Source organism: Nuphar pumila, chromosome 2 (genome assembly GCF_984573655.1).
Source record: "Nuphar pumila chromosome 2, dmNupPumi1.hap1.1, whole genome shotgun sequence".
Taxonomy (NCBI): domain Eukaryota; kingdom Viridiplantae; phylum Streptophyta; class Magnoliopsida; order Nymphaeales; family Nymphaeaceae; genus Nuphar; species Nuphar pumila.
In genome coordinates, this window is record NC_143250.1 from 147,138,228 (window position 1) to 147,158,600 (window position 20,373).

At 38.0% G+C, this 20,373-nt stretch overlaps 1 non-coding gene across 1 annotated transcript; it reads left to right on the forward strand.

Annotated features, from left to right (window-relative positions):
- The first annotated feature begins 993 nt into the window (after window positions 1-993).
- TRNAS-GCU (transfer RNA serine (anticodon GCU)) lies at window positions 994-1,075 on the forward strand. Its single transcript has one exon. It is a non-coding gene; the product is annotated as a tRNA-Ser (tRNA).
- Window positions 1,076-20,373: the final 19,298 nt, after the last annotated feature.

Below are 20,373 nucleotides of genomic sequence, written 5' to 3' on the forward strand. Positions count from 1 at the left end.
GGATTCGAACTTGCAACGTCCCAACACAAGATGACGTGCACTAACTGCTCCTGCCAGACAAGCAGAGCCCCCATTGGTATTAAGGTTGAAAACATGCCGCACACACATACACATACTCACACACGTTTGCATGTGCATAGAGGAGGATTTTTCACCTTGAAAACCTAAGAACATTTTGATCCAATCCCACCCCATGGATCGATTCAGCATGTTCAAAATAGAGAGAACCGGTTTTTGGATTATGTTTTTTCAATGAAAAGACATGATTTTATGATCCAGAAAAGTATCACATTGTAGGCTGTCAATTTTTGAAGCCTTATAAAAACCTGTCCATACATTGTAACTGAATGATTCAAGAACCGATTCCCACTAAGTAAAACATTGTAGACCACAGTTGTAAGGTTAGTTTCATGAAAAAAAAGAAAAAAGAAGAAGTGTTTGGACCTCATGTCGCCTTCACCAAATGTTACCCAAAGTTAGGGTATACCTGACATGGTTCCAATATAACATCTAGTAGATTTGGAATCCATACTAGCAGTGAAAATGAATCAGACTAGGCCTGTCCAAAATCCAATACACTATTCGAGAACATGGATCTTAAATCAAGGTCCAAACGTATGCTTAGATCGGGTTGGGCTTACATAATCAGATTTCATGGATTCGGATCCAGTAAGTACTTTCTGTTGGATCTGGATCAAATCATACATGTTTGCACCTTTTATCTATACTACAGTCCTTTGAAAGGTACTTTTACTATAAACTTCCATGTTCTAAACCTAACCCGTTTGTGTGCAATATTGGGCCAAGCTCCATTATGCAAATTTTCCAAAAGAAATTTTGGGCCATTTTTTTGTTGATTAGTGTCTAGTCCAGTTAAGTTGGCCCCGGGACCCAAACAAAACCGGTGTCGAATTTGGTAACACTTTTAGGCAGCGACGAGAGCAAAAGTAGATGCAGTTAAGATTATTTAGTTTTTCCATATTATCATCTGAAGTCGCTTTGGCCGAGTGGTTAAGGCGTGTGCCTGCTAAGTACATGGGGTTTCCCCGCGAGAGTTCGAATCTCTCAGGCGACGGTTTCCTTTTTCCCTTATTTGATTCTACTTTCAGAATAAAATCGTTTTTTTTTTTACCATGATTTTAGCTTTTGATATCAATGTTAAGTTTTTAGCATCCCCATCTCGAACAAGGATCGTCCACTCGCTAAGCCTAGTCCTCGACCTAACTGATCCCTGGCGAGATCCGATCCACTGATTCTGTCCTCATAACCACGCCAACTTTTTATTTTGTTGACCTAAAATGTCCTAATTGGATTCACATACCCGTTGACAGATCCAAGCACTACTTGCCATTCCCCCTAAGGAAATTACATGTTATCATACTTCGATGAGATTTGGATGTGGAAATTCAAGCCGGACCTAGTTTTTTAGCTAATTGGTCCGTATCCAGAATGTGCTTAACGAGTCCAGGTAAATGTAAAATGGGCAGTCGAATATCCAATCCAAACCCAAATATTTGATTCAATAGATTTATCATGATCCCAACAATTAGAAAAAAAAAATCATTTTGAATTTCATTCAAATCCAAGCCTTAGATATGGATGCAATCAACTAGGGAGAGACATCTGGTTTATCCCTCGAGTGAATAGAAAGTTAGGTTATATTGGATCTCACAAGTTAATCCAACCTAACGTACCTATTGCTCAGTTTAAGCAACACCTTTTGACTCGTTCAACAAGGGATTATTAAAAACCTTGTCCCCCGAGGGCACCACTTATCTGGAGAGGGTGAGTTGACGGGACTTCACAAGTTTGAAAGCCACAAGTGGTGTCCTTTGCTCCAAGGTCACTCTCCGGTCGACAGGGAGGACATCAAGGGTTTTACCAACTGGAGGCCAGCCAACATGCGGTCGGTGATTGAGAGGGTTTTTTCTCTTGGATTGTCAAAAAGAAAAGCTCTGCGCCCAATTTGGGATGGCAGTGGACCGCGGGGAACATAGCCCCACCCCATCTCGCCCCATTCGGATCAGGAAAGGACATGAAGCGGAGGATGGAGGTTAAAATCAAAACCCGTGTGCCTGCTAAGTACATGGGGTCTTGCCCCTGCTTGCCCGGTCCCGTCCCTGATCTTTGTTAAGGAAATTACTATTATACTCTTATATATATATATATATATATATCAAATCCAAACGCAAAACCCTTTCTCGAATCTTTCCTCTCTTCTTCCTCTAAAGAGCCGCACAACCTCCCATTTTCTTCCTCTCCTCCCTCTAATAATGGAAGGAAAAGCGGTAGAAGGATTGAGGAAATGGGACCCGCCCCACCTCACCTCGTTTAGACCAAGAATGAAGAACATGAAACAAAGAATGGATTGGAGATGAAGGTTAAAATCAAAACCTATGCGGGATGAAAGCGGGGATAGGTGACAAAATTTTGAGACGGGCGCCCCCACCCTGATCCAGGGCTATCTCTACATCCAATATAGATCAACCTAATAGTCTAAGTTATGCAGTAGCCCCCTTACATATGAGTATCATAGGAACAACCACCTATATTCCACAAAAAAAGTTGGCTTAGGATCACCCCAACCTTGCATGCAACATAAGGGAACATTTGAATTGCATACAACGGAGAACAAAACAACACGTCTTGTTCGGCCGCAGGACATGTTGTCCTACTCTATCCAAGCATCAATGATTTTTTTTTTTTGTTTTCGTGATTGTTCGTCTGCGAGGCATGTACTATTTAGAGTGTCGTGGTGTGAAGGGACAATCAAGAAGCACATCTCAAGGCAATATCAAAATATATATCAATATAAAGAGCACTTTTGTGTTTGTTTTGGTGGTGTTGGTGCTGGGTCCATTGGTGACCCAACTGCAGGTACACGCTCTAGAGCCCTTTTCCTTTGATGCAAACACTCCCTCTCTTCATAGTGTAGACATGTGTGTGTTGAAAAAAAAAAAACCTTTTGGCTTTCCTATAAGTGTGAACTGATGAAAACAATATATCGATGACATTGAGAGAAAATATATCAACAACGAAAACAAAAGAAGCACACAAAGATTTACGTGGTTCTCTCTCAAACTTAGGTACGTCCATGGCGACCAATAGGTCAGCACCTTCCACTATTTTCAATCAGAGTTTACAAAGTGGTCAAAGAACATAAGCCCTTACAAACACACGAATGTGTAACAAAATAAACAAAGAGAATATACTTCACTAAAGAATAAATAACAAATGCTCTGAAGAACTCGCCTCACGAAGTTGTCCTGAAAAAAGTGTAACAACACTTCTTGCCTTTGTTCACAACACACCCTTTCGGTGCCCTAAAATTATATCTCACACCCTCTTCTGCTATATTCCCGCTCTCATCTTCTCTCTCTTATGTCCCCTATAAATAGAGGATGAGACTCGCATTTAATGCAAAACACTAAACGTCATCCACAAGTTACAGTGCGCCTAAACGCCTTATCATAAATCGCTAAGCACAAATCGCTATCCAGTGATGCCACAAATCGCTATCCAGCGAAGCACTAACCATAAATCGCCATCGACAAATCGCTGATCCTCAAAACTCTGAACCGCTGAATCGTCATTCACCTGAGAGGACTTTTACAAATCGCTATCCAATAAATATAAAAATCATCCTTGAGAAGATCAAGCGTCGTGCTTGGGAATTCAACCGCGATAATGAATGTGCATCGATCCACAGATCATACCATAAATGACCAGTTATTAGACGATCCATTTTCAAGGTAGATGGGCCTCATAAAGAGGAAACCCAACAATTCTCCCCCTTACCGACTTATGTGGAGGCTTCGACCATCCCTACTAGATACCGACACTTCTCAAGCTTGTCCTTGGGCAATGCCTTAGTCAACATATCTGATGTATTATCATCAGTGTGAACTTTTTCAAGTTGCAGCAATTTGTCATTCAAGACATCTCAAACCAGTGGTATCGAACATCAATATGTTTTGATCTTGAATGAAATATGAAATTCTTGCTCAAGTGAATTGCACTCTGACTATCACAATAAAAAGCATACCTTTCTTGCTTTAAGCTCAACTCTTGCAAAAATTTCTTCAACCATAATAATTCCTTACCTGCTTCTGTAATGACGATGAACTCAGTTTTTGTGGTAGAGAAAGCTATACATTTATGTAATTTAGACTGCCATGCAACTGCTCCCCTTGCAAAAGTAATCAAATACCCAGAAGTAGATTTTCTACTATCGACATCACCAGCCATATCAGAATCTGTAAACCCATCGAGAATAGGTTCACCATTTTCAAAACACAGACTCATCTTCAAAGTGCCCTGAAGATACCTTAAAATCTATTTCACTGCTGCCCAATGTTCTTTCTCTCGATTTGACAGAAATCGACTAACAACTCCAATAGCATGAACAATAGTTGGTCGAGTATAGACCATAACATACATTAAATAACCTACTGCCGAAGCATAGAGAATTTTCTGCATCTTGATTTCTTCTTTATCATTTGCAGGACATTGACTTGAGCTAAGTTTGAAATAACCTGCAAGTGGACAATTAACTTCATCTTGCTAATCCTATTGATGCCTTGGACCACAATTAGCATATCATCAGCATAAAGCAAGAGAATGGTAAAGTTACCATCTGAAATTTTCTTCACAAACACACAATGGTCTGTGGAGGTTCTTGAATATCCATGCTTAGTCATGAAAGAATCAAATTTTTTGTACCACTGTCTTGGTGCTTGCTTCAATCCATACAAGTTTTTCTTCAGTTTGCAAACTAACTGATCATTTCCCTTTTCAATGAATCCCCCAGGTTGCTCTATATAGATTTCTTCTTCTATGTCACCATGAAAAATGCAGTCTTCACATCAAGCTGCTCAATTTCTAAATTCTTACTTGCAGTTATACCAAGAACAATTCGAATGAAGGACATCTTTACAACTGGTGATAAGATCTCATCGAAATAAACTCCCTTCTTCTGACCAAATCCTTTCATAATAAGTCATGCCTTGAATCTAGGTTGAGAGTTGTTCTCATCAATCTTCTGCTTGAAGACCCATTTATTCTTCAACACCTTCTTCCCTTTAGATGGCTTTACCAGATCAAAGGTGTGATTCTCATGCAATGAATTCATTTCTTCTTTCATTGCCTTAAACCACTCAGATTTGTTTTCATTCTCCAAAATTTCTTGAAAAGTTTCTGTCTCACCTTGATCTGTAATCAACACATACTCATTTGATGAGTATTTTCTGGATTATTGTTTCTCTCTAGTAGACTTCTTTATTGAAGTCTGAGGAAGTGGCTCTTGGGATGTCTGTTCCTCCTTAATCTCTGACTCAACATTTTTTTCCTCTACATCATTATGAGATGATGGCATCTCCTCCATGAAATCATGAACAATCGGTGCATTAAGGGAATCTAAATCAACAAGATATCCTGTACTGGACTCTGATGGCTCAAACTTACCAATGTCTTCAATGGTCTGATCTTTCAGAAAGACAACATCTCAACTTCTGACAACCTTTTTATCAATAGGGTCATACAGTCTGTAGCCAAATTCTTCATGGTCATAGTTAAAGAATATGCACTGCTTGACTTTTAGATCAAGCTTGGACCTCTCTTTCTTTGAAATATGAACAAATGCTCTGCAGCCGAACACTCTTAAGTGATCATAGAAAGCTTCTTTCTCATTCCAAACTTTCTCTGAAACCACTCCATTTAGTGGAAAAGAAGGAAACAAGTTGATAAGATCAATTGTTGTCCTCATTGCCTCACCCCAAAAGGATCTTGACAACTTTGAGTGTAACAACAAACATCTAACTTTCTCAAGAATGAAGTGATTCATTCTCTCAGCAACCCCATTCTGTTGAGGTGTCATCCTTACGGTCCTTTCATGCTTGATGCAATACTGATCAAATGGCTCAATGTATTTATCACCATTATCCGAGCGAATACATTTCAATTGTCTACCAGTTTCTCTTTCAACCATAGCTTGAAAATGCTTGAATATATTTAGAACTTGGTCTTTAGTTCTCAGTGTATAAGCTCATACTTTTCTAGAGTGATCATCAATGAAAGTCACAAAATACAGTGCACCACCAAGTGTCTTAACCTTTAAAGGTTCATACACATCAAAATGTACCGGATCTAGAACATGAGATTTTCTAGATGCAATGCTTCTATGGAATGATACTCTATTTTGTTTTTCATGAAAGCAATGAATACATGATTTCAAGGATATACCTTCAGCCCCCGCTAGGAGCTCTTTCTTGACCAATACTTGCAGTCCTTTCTCACTCATATGCCTCAGTCTTCTATGCTATAACTCTGTGGATGAGCCGTTCTCCACAACATTCACAACACTCTTGCAAATCTTTGCTTGCAAAGTGTAGAGAGAGCAGGTCTTCGTTCCTCTTGCTACCACTAAGGAACCTTTGGTTAACTTCCACCTTCCATCATAGAAGGTGTTGTTGTAGCCTTCATCATCCAACATTTTGGCAGTGATCAGATTTAGTCGGATGTCTGGTACATGCCTAACATCTTTGAGCAACAATTTGCAACCAACGTTTGTTTCCAAGCAAATGTCACATATGCCAACAATCTTTGACACATCTTCATTTTCCATTCGGACATTTCCGAAATCACCTTGCAAATAGGAAGTGAAGAAATCAGCCCGCGAGGTAACATGAAATGAAGCTCCAGAATCAATTACCCAACCAGTCTCTTGACCGATCAAATTGATGCTAGTACCATCAAAGATAACCATGAGCTCTCCATCTGTGACTGCGGTTGTGACACTTTGCTTTTCTTCTGAGCTTTTCTCTTTGTTCTGCTCCTTGAACTTGAGCTTCCTATACTCCTGCTTCATGTGCCCTTTTTTGTGGCAATAATAACACTCAACGTCTTTCTTTGAACTCGAGTGTGAGTGACCTCTGGATTTGTCACGATAGTGCAGAGTCTTGCTTTTACTCATTCTCCCCCGATTTTCAATCACAAGTGCCTCAGAGAGAGAAGGACCTGATGATTTTCTCCTACTTTCTTCATTCAGCATACTACTGATAACTTGGCTCATCATTACCTTTATATTAGGTGTGGAGTTACTAACTGTGACCACCAATGTTTCTCAACTCTCAGGAAGAGAACTAAGAAGAAACAAGGCTTGCAACTCATCATCAAAAGTGATTTTTATTGTAGCCAACTAATTTACAATGATTTTGATCTCATTTAGATGCTCTGCAATAGAGCTGCCCTCTTTATATTTGAGGTTCACAAGTTTTTGAAATAGAAATGCCTTATTCACTACCGTCTTTCTATCATAAAGACTCTTCAGTTTGGTCCAAAGACTATACGCAGAAGTTTCTGTGGATACATGATGAAAAACATTATCATCAATTCATTGCCGAATAAAACCGACAGCTTTCCTGTCTAACTTTTTCCACTCATCATCTTTTATCTCTTATAGTTTGCCGCTATCACCCTCTATAGGTCCATCCAAATCTTTACAAATTAAGAGGTCTTCCATTTTTGTTTTTCAGGTCATCAAGTTTGTGCCATTCAAACTGATCATACGCCCGACGTTGCTTTTCATGGCTCACACACAAATATAACGAACTAAAACTAAATGAACCAATGCTCTGATACCAAATATTGGAAAAAAAAAATTTGGCTTTCCCACAAGTGTGAACTGATGAAAATAATATATCGATGACAATGGGAGAAAATATATCAACAACGAAAACAAAAGAAGCACACAAAGATTTATGTGGTTCTCTCTCAAACTGAGATACGTCCACGATTACCAATAGGTCAGCACCTTCCACTATTTTCAAACAGAGTTTACAAAGTAGCCAAAGAACATAAGCCCTTACAAACACACAAAGGTGTAATGAAATAAACAAAGAGGATATACCTCACTGAAGAATAAATGCTCTGAAGAACTAGCCTCATGAAGCTATCATGAAAGAAGTGTAACAACACTTCTTGCTTTTATTCACAACACACCCTTTTGGTGCACTAAAATTGTATCTCACACTCTCTCCTGCTATATTCCCGCTCTCCTCTTCTCTCTCTTATATCCCTTATAAGTAGAGGATGAGACCCGCATTTAATGCAGAAAACTAAACACCATCCACAAGTTACAGTGCACCTAAATGCCTTATCACAAATCTCTATCCAGCGAAGCCACAAATTGCTATCCAGCGAAGCACTAACCACAAATCGCCATTGACAAATCACTGATCTTCAAAACTCTGAACAACTAAATCGTCATTCAGCTGAGAGGACTTCTACAAATCGCTATCCAACGAATATAAAAATCGTCCTTGAGAAGATCAAGCGTCGTGCTTAGGAATTCAGCCGTGATAATGAATGTGCATCGATCCACTAATCATACCATAAATGATCAGTTATCAGACGATCCATTTTCAAGATAGATGGGTCCCATAAGGAGGGAAACCCAACAGTGTGGTGACCTTCAATAAATATGGCTTAGAGTATTCAACCTTTGTAGATAAAAGAACACTACAAGAAATCCTGTCTGCGCCAGTAAAGACAGAGCTAGCGCCAATAAAACCATTTATTGGCATTGTCGATACGTACGTTAGTAAGGTCACTATAATAGGTCTTGCTGATAAAGTATTTACTAGCACTACCTTTGTAGGGCCAAAGCATATTTTGCAGCAGTAAAGACTATTTTGCAGCAGTAAAGACTATTTTATTGGTGCAATTTTTGTGCAGCAAACATAACTTTTTTTGGTGAAAGACTCTGAGTGCCTGTGAAGCACGTAAGTGTCTCGTTCATCTTTTGTAAGATTGCTTAGATGGGTTGCCCTATGTGTTGAAATGCACTGAGACCATCGCCAAGTTACTAGAGTCAGCTTGTAGGGTGGTTAGATCTCTATCCTCATCACCTATCTGATTATTGAATCCATATGTGCATGGAGGCAAAGGGGAGAGATTCTACAGCTTGGATCCCTCCTTTCTCTCTCTCTCTCCTTAAGTAGTCGATTGATGTTGGGCATGTATCTCCGCGATGTAGATTGGATCTTGCTAATAATTAGTGTATTTGTATGTGGAGGGAAAGATGAGAGATTCTGCGCTCGCTCTCTCTCTCTTGCAGTGTTCTTTGTTGTACATCAGATGTACCAACCTAGGTTGTCGTCCTTACTGAGGTGGGTATGAATTTAGATAACATCAACACTTGTAACGATAACTGAACTAGTATGTGTGACAAATTGTCCTGGATCCAATCTAGATTCAATGAGTATGAGTCTTGTGATCTTAGCAGAACTATCATAAATAGGGGTGGGCATCGATCCGACCCAACCCATTTACTAACGGATTGGGTTTTCGTCCGGTTCTTAACATGCTCGGGTTTGAAGAGATGCCCATGGCCTGACCCATTGGCCCAATGGGCCAATGTAAAGCTGGTCGGGTCCGACCCAACCCAATCTTAAAATGCATAAATGTTTTAGTGAAATTATAACAAGTTCCCATGCACTACAAGAAATTTGTGGATTAGCGACATCACTAATCCATCGCTAAAAAGTTTAGCGACAGACTAGCAACGTATAACTTTCATTGCAATTTCCTAGTCGTTAATTAGCGACAAAACATATCTGTCGCTACTTCCATCGCTAATTTGTGACAGATTAGCGAATGTCATGATCCATCACGAGGCCATCGCTAATCCGCAGAGATTTGGTTTTGCGACAAATACACATCCATCGCTATTGTAGCAACGGATTTATGACAGATTATAATTCATCACAAAACATCGGCCGATTTAGTTTTGCGATGAATAAATATCCATCCCTAATTTGTCGCTAAATTGGAAGCCAATACTAATTAGCGACGGATATTATCCATCGCAAAAAATAAAAAAAAAACTAAAAAAATTTGTTTGAAATATAAATATCGAGAAAAATTTTCTCGTTATACAATTTATATATCTTGTGTATAAAAAATAAAGTACACATAAAAAATACATATACAAAGCAGCTGAAATAATTTATCGATCTACTATAATCCTCGCCAAGTTCTAATTATTTACAAGTGAACATTTACAAAGAGTTTCTTTTAAAACAACAAGAAGGTACAATAAATTCAACACATGAATCTAATCATCACCAAGATTCTGGGCATCATCTTCTTCATTGTCTCCATATGCCCCTTAATCCATGCCTCCATCAGCTCCTCTACGTTGATTATCTCAAGCATCTTATAAGAGAAAAGAAAGGTTAGTATTGATAAACAAAATATAATGAAATAATTTATATGCAATGCACCTAATCTAAGGCAATCAAAGTAACATGAATGAATTACACATAGACTAGCTAAAAATAAAGTGAAGGATATTAACAGAATTCAGATATGTGTTCTAAGGTTGACATAAAAAATCATAGTGATTCAATCATGCAGATATATGTTCAAAGGTTGTCAAAAAAATATCATAGTGATTCAAGCATGCATATATGTGTTATAAGGCTGTCAAATAAATGTCTTCTGTATCACAATCATGCTTATATGTGTTCTAATATTGTCAAAAAACTCTCATAGTGATTCAATTATGCATATATGTGTTCAAAAGTTGTCAAAAAACTTTCATAGTGATTCAAGCATGCATATATGTGTTCTAAGACAGTCAAACAATTTCATAGTGATGAAATCATGCTTATATATGTGTTATAAGGTAGTCAAAAAACTTTTATAGTGATGGGATCATGCTTATATGTATTCTAATGTTGTCAAAAAACTTTCATAGTGATTCAATCATGTATATATGTGTTATAAGGCAGTCAAAAACTTTCATAGTGATGAAATCATGCTTATATGTGTTCTAATGTTGTAAAAAAACTCTCATAGTACTTCAAGCATGCATATTTGTGTTATAAGGTTGTCAAAAACTTTCATAGTGATGAAATCATGCTTATATGTGTTCAAATGTTGTCAAAAAACTCTTATAGTGCTTCAAGCATGCATATATGTGTTCTAATGTTATAAAAAAACTTTCATAGTGATTCAATCATGCATATATGTGTTATAAGGCAGTAAAAAAAATTTAGAGTGATGAAATCATGCTTATACATGTTATAATATTGTCAAAAAACTCTCATAGTGCTTCAAGCATGCATATTTGTGTTATGAGATTGTCAAAAACTTTCTTAGTGATGAAATCATGCTTATATGCGTTCTAATGTTGACAAAAAACTCTCATAGTAATTCAATCATGCATATATGTGTTCAAAGGTTATGAAAAAACTTTCATAGTGATTCAATCATGCATATATGTAATATAAGGTAGTCAAAAACTTTCATAGTGATGAAATCACGCTTATATGTGTTCTAATGTTGTCAAAAAACTCTCATAGTGCTTCAATCATGCATATTTGTGTTTTAAGGTTGCCAAAAACTTTCATAGTGATGAAATCATTCTTATATATGTTCTAATGTTGTCAAAAAACTGTCATAGTGCTTCAAGCATGCATACATGTGTTCAACGATTGTAAAAAACTTTCATAGTGATGAAATCATGCATATATGTGTTATAAGGCAGTCAAAAAACTTTCATAATGATGAAATCATGCATATATGTGTTATAAGATAGTCAAAAAATTTTCATAGTGATGGAATCATACTTATATGTGTTCTAATATTATGAAAAAACTTTCATAGTGATTCAATCATGCATATATATGTTATAAGGTAGTCAAAAACTTGCATAGTGATGAAATCATGCTTATATGTTTTCTAATGTTGTCAAAAACTCCCATAGTGTTTCAAGCATGCATATTTGTGTTCTAAGGTTGTAAAAAACTTTCATAGTGATGAAATCATGCTTATATGTGTTCTAATGTTATCAAAAAACTCTCATAGTGCTTCAAGCATGCATATATGTGTTCTAATTTTGTCAAAAAACTTTCATAGTGCTTCAAGCATGCATATTTGTGTTCTGAGGTTGTCAAAAACTTTCATAGTGATGAAATCATGCTTATATGTGTTTTAATGTTGTCAAAAAACTCTCATAGTGATTCAATCATGTATATATGTGTTCAAAGGTTGTGAAAAAACTTTCATAGTGATTCAATCATGCATATTTGTGTTCTAATATTTTCAAAAAACTTTCATAGTGATTCAATCATGTATATATGTGTTATAAGACAGTCAAAAACTTTCATAGTAATAAAATCATGCTTATATGTGTTCTAATGTTGTTAAAAAACTCTCATAGTGCTTCAAGCATGCATATTTGTGTTCTATGGTTGTCAAAAACTTTTATAGTGATGAAATCATGCTTATATGTATTCTAATGTTGTCAAAAAACTTTCATAGTGATTCAATCATGCATATATGTGTTACAAGGCAGTCAAACAATTTTATAGTGATGAAATCATGCTTATATATGTGTTCTAATACTGTCAAAAAACTTTCATAATGATTCAATCATGCATATATGTGTTATAAGGCAAACAAAAACTTTCATAGTGATGAAATGATGCTCGTATGTGATGAAATCATGCATATACTAGCTTGAAATCTAACGACATGAAACTTTCATAACTGACAGGCAGCTGCAGACGAAATTTTCTTGTCCCAAAAAAAACTGCACAACTCATTATGGACAATTTCGAAAATTGCTTCATGTAAATAGTCACACAATGTGTCCTTAACAAGCTGGCGGACACCATCCCAAGAATTAGCCGGGTCAATCAGACACTTGGAGTTGATGCTAGCGGAAGAACTCTGAGAGCCTTGGCTGGAGGCGGCAATGACTGGTGTGGTGTTCATATTACTCTCAAACCCGAACACACGACCCTTTTTGGGTTCACCGGTTGCAGTCACCCATGCTGCATGATCAAAAGGCGGATGCTGAGTAGAGTCATCACCATATCGCTCTACCATCTGTTTTTCGTATGACTCCTACAAAGTAATGATTACAGTATGGATTAATAATTAAAAATTAGAATGTTCATGATAACTTGTATATTATAATATTTATTAATACAATAAATACATACAATTATCGTTCTTTCCTTCTCTGATACAAACTCTCCCGTGCTTTTACATTTATGTGTTTCAACAAATACATCCTTGTAAGGCACAATGCCTCCTTTTTCTACTTTCTGCGAGGTTAAATAATAAAAAAAATATTTAAAAAGTATGCAACAATACTTATAAATTTGACAATATATATTGATGAGTTACCATTTTTTTCAGGTGGCTCCCAAAAGTCCTAGATCCACCTGTGTAGATGGGCATCAACTATCTTTGCTCTGTTTTGTGCAGCTTTTGCTGAGCAATTTCAAAATTTATGCCCCGCCCACTTGTCACACATTGCATCCCAAAAATCTGAACTGGTAGTAGGAAGGCCATGGCCCTTCCACTACAGTGGATCATCTATCTTACCGGATGCTTTTATTGCTGCAGTCTTCATATTGTGCAGCATGTCTGTAAATCGACTGGCAGCCACCTTCTGCCACACCCGCCTTGCGTCCTGCTCCTCCATCGCAGTCGCGAAGCGATTCAAAGCCTACAAATAATTTCAGACAGTTAGTATACATGACTATAACAAAAAATTAAATATGAAATACATTAGCTATGATAAACGATTGTATACCATGAATGAGGACCACAATCTGTCTAACACCTCCTTCGGGTACTCTTTCCATTGAGCGACCGATCTTGGTAGATGTTGAACTAGTGACTGCCTAATCTCTTGTATTACTTCTTGTGGCTCGAACCTCGTGCTGCACATGAATTGGTACACGTTAACTATCGATATACACTATTTATAAGATAAGTATTGGATAACTAAAAATAAAATACTTACGGTCGATTATCGATATACACTATTTGAATGAGTCATCGTGTGTCAGACTTAGAAGACCCTGCATCCAGCATTGTCTCGTGACATGTATGAATAGCTAGTGTAGGTGAGTCATGTGCAGGCGAAACATCATCTATAGAAAAATGAGTTAGAAATTCACACAATGTGCATTTAAACTAATCAAGTATACAATTAGTTAAATGATATACCTATCGAAGCAGCCCGTGAAGATGAAGGTTGAGACTGACTACCACTGGGTGCTTGACCAATGTGACCTCCACAAACCATATTCTAACAAATAAAAATTTTATTTGGATCAGTTACACAACTCCATATCTTCATGAATACATAATCAAATCGAACTAGCATGGTCTCCGAACTACAAAAATAAGAGCACCTCTATTTTCATACATTCAAATCATGCTCAGCATGATCTCCAAACTTCAGCAAAACAGTTCTAGATATCCACAACTAAGTGAGTGTGTGAGCAGAAAAGTGTTGCATCCAAGAAAGTAAATAACATGTAATGTGCTTGCATTACTTACTCACCACGGGTATTTACCTGATTTGCATGCTTTTGCTTTTGCATTTGCATTTTCATTTGCATTTTTCTTGTTTCTTTTTACATGACATTTTAAGTGGCATGCGATGCTTAGCATTAAGCATCACGCATTTTGCTTTGCTACACACCTGCAATGCACATTTATATAGACAATATAATGCAATTTCTAACCTTTACATTCCTATCATACAACATGAATAGCATTGCCCGCTTCTAATTTTTTTCAAGCTCGAGCGAGGGCAGTCATCACTCGCTTCTTTTTTTTTTTGCTAGGGTGGTTAGCCAGAGACCCCTCAAAGAGGGTTGGCCCCAAACAAGAAACCACCACTACAAACCAATTCAGTGCTCTGGATGACCCGCAGTTGGATGGAATCCTGAAGCTATGGGGATCAATCCGACTTCACAGCTGAAGACAACATATGCAAGGGGCAAACTTAGAGGGCTCCAGACCGATTTTTAGAGGCCCAAGTTTTGGTACCAAACATAGAGGGCTCCTGCCTGACAAGCTCGGTGCAGAAAGAAGGTAACCCTCGCAGGACAAGAAAAACAGTAGGGGTCAGCCCCGACCAAGCCTACAAGGCGATACAAAAGGCGACTCTGCCATCTGTCGGAAAGAGAAAGGAGAAACAAAGAAAGAAGAGAAAAAGGGGTTTTACCTAATAACCGCTAGCTTCGGGGTTCCGTCGAGGGTTGTTCCGACAAAAGCGATGAGAATGGCTCTGGTTGGCTGGAGGATACAAGGAAGAAGGAATGGAAGGTCGGTGGCTGCTTTCGTTGGTCGCGCTAGTCGGCGATGGTAGTAGAGAGGAAAGAAGGAAGGAAGAAGGTCGACGACGAGGGACTATCGGCAATGGTCGGAGGTCACTGACGGCTATGACATGGCGAAAGGGGAAACAAGGGGGTGATGATGACAGAGAGCCCGATTTGGGGGTGGCCTTCGGTGAGGCGAGGATCGGGGCTCAGGGAAGGGAGCAATGGCGGGGTGGCTTCAGCATGGGTTGCCGGTGGCAGGGAGGGTCGACGAAGGCAAAGGGGCAAGCGACAAAGGGTTAGGGTTCTCTGACTGAGAACCCGATTTGGGGGTAATCAGAGAGAGAGAGAGAGAGAGAATTTCACGTCTTAGACGAGCTTACATCGAAAATTAGCGACGAAAAAAATTTGTCACAAATTCCTTCGCAAATTAGCGACGGAGTAGCGATGGAAAAATTTTGTCGCTCATCCGTCGCTAAGTTGCGACACAGTTTGCGACGGAATGTAATATGTCGCTAATCCCGCATTTAATTCCAATTTTAGTGATGGTTTGTTTTTTCTAGCTAATTCGTGACTAATTTGCGACAGAAAAAATCATTCATAAATTTTCGTCACTAATTAACAATTTTCTTGTAGTGATGCAACTGATTCCTAATTACTGCAATTAATTAGGTAGTCAAAAACTTTCATAGTGATGAAATCACGCTTATATGTGTTCTAATGTTGTCAAAAAACTCTCATAGTGTTTCAATCATGCATATTTGTGTTTTAAGGTTGCCACAAACTTTCATAGTGATGAAATCATTCTTATATATGTTCTAATGTTGTCAAAAAACTGTCATAGTGCTTCAAGCATGCATACATGTGTTCAACGATTGTAAAAAACTTTCATAGTGATGAAATCATGCATATATGTGTTATAAGGCAGTCAAAAAACTTTCATAGTGATGAAATCATGCATATATGTGTTATAAGATAGTCAAAAAACTTTCATAGTGATGGAATCATACTTATATGTGTTCTAATATTATGAAAAAACTTTCATAGTGATTCAATCATGCATATATATGTTATAAGGTAGTCAAAAACTTGCATAGTGATGAAATCATGCTTATATGTTTTCTAATGTTGTCAAAAACTCTCATAGTGTTTCAAGCATGCATATTTGTGTTCTAAGGTTGTAAAAAACTTTCATAGTGATGAAATCATGCTTATATGTGTTCTAATGTTGTCAAAAAACTCTCATAGTGCTTCAAGCATGCATATATGTGTTCTAATGTTGTCAAAAAACTTTCATAGTGCTTCAAGCATGCATATTTGTGTTCTGAGGTTGTCAAAAACTTTCATAGTGATGAAATCATGCTTATATGTGTTTTAATGTTGTCAAAAAACTCTCATAGTGATTCAATCATGTATATATGTGTTCAAAGGTTGTGAAAAAACTTTCATAGTGATTCAATCATGCATATTTGTGTTCTAATATTTTCAAAAAACTTTCATAGTGATTCAATCATGTATATATGTGTTATAAGACAGTCAAAAACTTTCATAGTAATAAAATCATGCTTATATGTGTTCTAATGTTGTTAAAAAACTCTCATAGTGCTTCAAGCATGCATATTTGTGTTCTATGGTTGCAAAAACTTTTATAGTGATGAAATCATGCTTATATGTATTCTAATGTTGTCAAAAAACTCTCATAGTGATTCAATCATGCATATATGTGTTACAAGGCAGTCAAACAATTTTATAGTGATGAAATCATGCTTATATATGTGTTCTAATACTGTCAAAAAACTTTCATAATGATTCAATCATGCATATATGTGTTATAAGGCAAACAAAAACTTTCATAGTGATGAAATGATGCTCGTATGTGATGAAATCATGCATATACTAGCTTGAAATCTAACGACATGAAACTTTCATAACTGACAGGCAACTGCAGACGAAATTTTCTTGTCCCAAAAAAAACTGCACAACTCATTATGGACAATTTCGAAAATTGCTTCATATAAATAGTCACACAATGTGTCCTTAACAAGCTGGCGGACACCATCCCAAGAATTAGCCGGGTCAATCAGACGCTTGGAGTTGATGCTAGCGGAAGAACTCTGAGAGCCTTGGCTGGAGGCGGCAATGACTGGTGTGGTGTTCATATTACTCTCAAACCCGAACACACGACCCTTTTTGGGTTCACCGGTTGCAGTCACCCATGCTGCATAATCAAAAGGCGGATGCTGAGTAGAGTCATCACCATATCGCTCTACCATCTGTTTTTCGTATGACTCCTACAAAGTAATGATTACAGTATGGATTAATAATTAAAAATTATAATGTTCATGATAACTTGTATATTATAATATTTATTAATACAATAAATACATACAATTATCGTTGTTGCCTTCTCTGATACAAACTCTCCCATGCTTTTACATTTATGTGTTTCAACAAACACATCCTTGTAAGGCACAATGCCTCATTTTTCTACTTTCTGCGAGGTTAAATAATAAAAAAATTATTTAAAAAGTATGCAACAATACTTATAAATTTGACAATATATATTGATGAGTTACCATTTTTTTCAGGTGGCTCCCAAAAGTCCTAGATCCACCTGTGTAGATGGGCATCAACTATCTTTGCTCTGTTTTGTGCAGCTTTTGCTGAGCAATTTCAAAATTTATGCCCCGCCCACTTGTCGCACATTGTATCCCAAAAATCTGAACTGGTAGTAGGAAGGCCATGGCCCTTCCACTACAGTGGATCATCTATCTTACCGGATGCTTTTATTGCTGCAGTCTTCATATTGTGCAGCATGTCTGCAAATCGACTGGCAGCCACCTTCTGCCACACCCGCCTTGCGTCCTGCTCCTCCATCGCAGTCGCGAAGCGATTCAAAGCCTACAAATAATTTCAGACAGTTAGTATACATGACTATAACAAAAAATTAAATATGAAATACATTAGCTATGATAAACGATTGTATACCATGAATGAGGACCACAATCTGTCTAACACCTCCTTCGAGTACTCTTTCCATTGAGCGACCGATCTTGGTAGATGTTGAACTAACGACTGCCTAATCTCTTGTATTACTTCTTGTGGCTCGAACCTCGTGCTGCACATGAATTGGTACACATTAACTATCGATATACACTATTTATAAAATAAGTATTGGATAACTAAAAATAAAATACTTACGGTCGATTATCGATATACACTATTTGAATGAGTCATCGTGTGTCAGACTGAGAAGACCCTGCATCCAGCATTGTCTCGTGACATGTATGAATAGCTAGTGTAGGTGAGTCATGTGCAGGCGAAACATCATCTATAGAAAAATGAGTTAGAAATTCACACAATGTGCATTTAAACTAATCAAGTATACAATTAGTTAAATGATATACCTATCGAAGCAGCCCGTGAAGATGAAGGTTGAGACTAACTACCACTGGGTGCTTGACCAATGTGACCTCCACAAACCATATTCTAACAAATAAAAATTTTATTTGGATCAGTTACACAACTCCATATCTTCATGAATACATAATCAAATCGAAATAGCATGGTCTCCGAACTACAAAAATAAGAGCACCTCTATTTTCATACATTCAAATCATGCTCAGCATGATCTCCAAACTTCAGCAAAACAGTTCTAGATATCCACAACTAAGTGAGTGTGTGAGCAGAAAAGTGTTGCATCCAAGAAAGTAAATAACATGTAATGTGCTTGCATTACTTACTCACCACGGGTATTTACCTGATTTGCATGCTTTTGCTTTTGCATTTGCATTTTCATTTGCATTTTTCTTGTTTCTTTTTACATGACATTTTAAGTGGCATGCGATGCTTAGCATTAAGCATCACGCATTTTGCTTTGCTACACACCTGCAATGCACATTTATATAGACAATATAATGCAATTTCTAACCTTTACATTCCTATCATACAACATGAATAGCATTGCCCGCTTCTAATTTTTTTCAAGCTCGAGCGAGGGCAGTCATCACTCGCTTCTTTTTTTTTTTGCTAGGGTGGTTAGCCAGAGACCCCTCAAAGAGGGTTGGCCCCAAACAAGAAACCACCACTACAAACCAATTCAGTGCTCTGGATGACCCGCAGTTGGATGGAATCCTGAAGCTATGGGGATCAATCCGACTTCACAGCTGAAGACAACATATGCAAGGGGCAAACTTAGAGGGCTCCAGACCGATTTTTAGAGGCCCAAGTTTTGGTACCAAACATAGAGGGCTCCTGCCTGACAAGCTCGGTGCAGAAAGAAGGTAACCCTCGCAGGACAAGAAAAACAGTAGGGGTCAGCCCCGACCAAGCCTACAAGGCGATACAAAAGGCAACTCTGCCATCTGTCGGAAAGAGAAAGGAGAAACAAAGAAAGAAGAGAAAAAGGGGTTTTACCTAATAACCGCTAGCTTCGGGGTTCCGTCGAGGGTTGTTCCGACAAAAGCGATGAGAATGGCTCTGGTTGGCTGGAGGATACAAGGAAGAAGGAATGGAAGGTCGGTCGCTGCTTTCGTTGGTCGTGCTAGTCGGCGATGGTAGTAGAGAGGAAAGAAGGAAGGAAGAAGGTCGACGACGAGGGACTATCGGCAATGGTCGGAGGTCACCGGTGGCTATGACATGGCGAAAGGGGAAACAAGGGGGTGATGATGACAGAGAGCCCAATTTGGGGGTGGCCTTCGGTGAGGCGAGGATCGGGGCTCAGGGAAGGGAGCAATGGCGGGGTGGCTTCAGCATGGGTTGCCGGTGGCAGGGAGGGTCGACGAAGGCAAAGGGGCAAGCGACAAAGGGTTAGGGTTCTCTGACTGAGAACCCGATTTGGGGGTAATCAGAGAGAGAGAGAGAGAGAGAGAATTTCACGTCTTAGACGAGCTCACATCGAAAATTAGCGACGAAAAAAATTTGTCACAAATTCCTTCGCAAATTAGCGACGGAGTAGCGATGGAAAAATTTTGTCGCTCATCCGTCGCTAAGTTGCGACACAGTTTGCGACGGAATGTAATCTGTCGCTAATCCCGCATTTAATTCCAATTTTAGCGATGGTTTGTTTTTTCTAGCTAATTCGTGACTAATTTGCGACAAAAAAAATCATTCATAAATTTTCGTCACTAATTAACAATTTTCTTGTAGTGATGCAACTGATTCCTAATTAGTGCAATTAATTAGGTAAATAGTAATAATTAACAAATAGCAAGTTCCCATGCAACTAATTAGGTAAATA